The sequence below is a fragment of the Cyprinus carpio genome, chromosome A5 (genome assembly GCF_018340385.1).
Source record: "Cyprinus carpio isolate SPL01 chromosome A5, ASM1834038v1, whole genome shotgun sequence".
Lineage (NCBI taxonomy): Eukaryota > Metazoa > Chordata > Actinopteri > Cypriniformes > Cyprinidae > Cyprinus > Cyprinus carpio.
Genome location: NC_056576.1, coordinates 30,434,802 through 30,438,125, shown reverse-complemented (window position 1 = coordinate 30,438,125; position 3,324 = coordinate 30,434,802). Strand labels below are relative to the sequence as shown.

The 3,324-nt window shown below is 35.8% G+C and overlaps 1 long non-coding RNA gene across 1 annotated transcript; it reads right to left on the bottom strand.

The window, feature by feature from the left end:
• Positions 1–881: 881 nt before the first annotated feature.
• Positions 882–1,795, bottom strand: LOC122141909. The gene is made up of 3 exons (XR_006158182.1): positions 1,753–1,795; positions 1,531–1,666; positions 882–1,380 (listed from the first exon to the last, which is right to left on the bottom strand). It is a non-coding gene; the product is annotated as an uncharacterized LOC122141909 (long non-coding RNA).
• Positions 1,796–3,324: the final 1,529 nt, after the last annotated feature.

The window sequence follows — 3,324 nt, the reverse complement described above, 5'->3', positions numbered from 1 at the left end:
TGATTCGACAGCAGCTTAGCGCACATTTCCCGGAAAGGTCACGCCTCTTACCATAACGTGGAGATGCATGCGCTCAGTGTTATTGTAAACATGTCTTTAATTTTACCCTATCAATTTGAGCCGGAATCAGACCCATAGAACATAGATGAAGAGGATCGAGTTGAACCTGTGCAAGCACGACTTTTGCAGGATGTTTCACAATGGTAAGCTGTTTATTTAGTAGTTGTCATACTTTTACGTTTGGCTGTTACCTTGAATTGGCTAAATTGTAATGTTAAATGTTACAAACTGTTATAAAAGCTTGTGGTATATGGTTTTGTCCGTCTGTTGAATTAACGATGGTGTTGTTGAATTTTTAAAATAAGTGCATTGTTTATTCCTACCTAAGTTACACGTGAGCATGAGTTTTGATTAATAATATATGTTTTATAGGTGTACATGTGGTAATTGTAACAAAATGCCAACGGAGGTGAAAAACATCTGCTCCAAAGAAATATAAAAAGTACTGTAACACCTCCTAATTAAATAATTTTTTTGTTGTGTATAGTTCTTTTGAAATTGTTTTCATCCAAACAACTTTATATAAATACACTTTTTCACCATGGATATAGCCTTAAAAGCTGCCATGTTGCGTAAAAGAAATCGTTGCCATGCATTACAATAATTGATCTATTAAAAGTTGAATGTTACGTGACTGCACATTAAATTATTAATGCCTCACATCAGTGTATAGGTATAGGTTTGTCGACGAATGATGCAGATTGCAGACCCTCCTACGTGTATGGTTCATCACCCGGGCTTTGAAGCAAACTGCTTAAACCCATATACCTTACAAAACATATAAATAATATTTACAAAGCTGACTACAGATGAGTGAGGCGAAGAACTGAAGAAGAGTATGTTTTTATTAAATATAATAAAATTAAACAATGTACAATAACTTTAGTTATATAAGAATATAAAAAAAATGTTTAAAACAATGTATTTTTTACAAACATATGTACACATGATGTTAATGAACCATTTGTTTACTTTGTCTTTTTGGTTCAATGCCATAGGTGTTTCTGTTATGCGGCATATCGCAGCTTTGTCAGCTGGTGCTGGGGCTACTTAGGACAACATGTGAGGGTCGTCATCCCGTCTTGTGTTGTTCGCCGGATACGCCAGCAGTTTCCTGATCCAGCTGGACAGTACGTTGGATTCCAGCCACCCCTTGACTAAACCGAGACACATGGCGGGCAATGACATCTTCCTTGCAGGGTTTTTCAAACTCTGATGACAGGGGAGGTGGAATGGTGATCTGATGTAGTTCTTCTACATATGGTGTTGGGTCCACAATGACTTCGTGTAGTAGAAGACTCATCAGGTCATCGACATAGTCTGAAAGACAAATGTAAAACTGCTTGTGAAAGTACTGACTAAAAATATATATTGTGCATGTTATAGTAGTGTTGTTACATTTTGCTATAAATATTTTGTATTGAATAATTTTGTTGTCTTAATTTTTTTAAATAAATTTTTCTAACTTACTAAATGTTGGGTCTTGGCTGTGCATTCCCCTTGTTTTGACTTCGGAAAAGCGATTTTGAAAACAGCCTCCCCTTGTGTTGTTGTTACCTGTGGACGCTGGGCATTCTCATTGTAGTGCATGGCTGCGAGATACAACCTGCAATCATTGAAGAATAAGTCAAATCATTAGTAGACCGTAATAAATATAACTTCACGTTATTTTGATGCCATAAACAATATTACCTGCACAACATTCCTATATAAAAGACTGGAAACTGTTGCCTGAAGGCCTACAAGGCAAGGCAAAAAATATTTTAATAATTAAATAATGACTTAAATTTAATAATTATATATTATTATTCAAAACAGTCTTTCATGCAATTACATATAATTTCTCTATATAAAAACATAATACAAACAAATATGTGCCACTACTGATATTTCATATCTAGACTTAATACCTTTTGCTTCAGTGTACCAACAGAAAGTTGTGTGCCCACTGATCGCATCTTTGCTGATATCTGTATGGCCAATGTTTCGGTGTTTGCAGAGTCTGTCTGGCATCCAGCTTCATGTACTGAAGATGTTCCAGGGAGCTCTTGGGAACATGGTCCCTGCTGAGATAAACTCTGTAACAAATATTTCAAATGTGTATTTAATTATGAAGTAATACCAATGTACACATTTTCCATGTTCAACAGTAATGACATATTTAATTGACATTTATCAGAATACAACAGAAACAAAGCAAAAACACAAAACAGGCATGCATTCTCTATAATAAATTTATTAACATGGTCCTTCAATAGATTATTACATCAAAAACTGTGGATATTTATTGTTTGTTACTGTTTAGCACAGTTACATTTTCGTATATATGACTACTGTAGCATAATAGCTTCACAATAAATAGGAAACAAACATGGCTTTACTACAGTAGGTAACGTTACATAGGCCTAAACATAGAACAATGATTCGCGTGGCTGCAATTAAAACCAGCATGTGGTTAAACAGTAAACAACAGACATATTCAACAAATAATTTAAACTGATCATTACAAACACCAACAATCGATGGTGTCCGGTTGAATTACTACACTTTTTTACATTTTTTGTCGGATTAGTTTCAATTACCATCTAGTTAACAAAGCTAAACAGTGTTGCCCTTTGTGTATTACAGAAACTGTTTAAATTTTTGTTTTATTTGTTTAAATTAACTTATAGTTTGTGGTGCATACACAACGCCTTCTCCAGACAAAGAGGGAACTGCTCCATCTTTCAAGAATAATCTTTGTGCGAATCCGGCATTAAACTGATTGAGATTGAGGAAGTTGTCCTCAGCAAGCTGTCCTCAGCAAAATGAGCTGCACATAGTTTTACATGTGGATTATAATTTTCGGGAACCGAGTTAAACATAAATTGTAACCATTGATCTCTAAGTACAGTGTCCCTGGGAAGGCCAAACAAAGGTGATTGGACTCCAGGATGAAAATAACAGCTTTTCGACGACATGGCGACAAACACACTCTACAAACGCAACTCTTCCTCTTCTCCATGGGATCACAACAAGACCACGCCCCCTTTTTTTGTGTATTCCTGTGGCCGGAGGTTAGTCAAAAAACTTTTCTAGTGACGTCATTAAAGAAGGAAGTCGAGGGATGTAGTCCAAACTGGCCGTTCGATGTAGGCGACTTCTGTTAAATAAAATATCTCGCTTGGAATTGAACTCTAACAACAACATTACACACTAACTAAAGTTTGAAACATGGGATCACGAAGAACGGGACCTTTAAACATGTAATGTCTGATCTGCCCG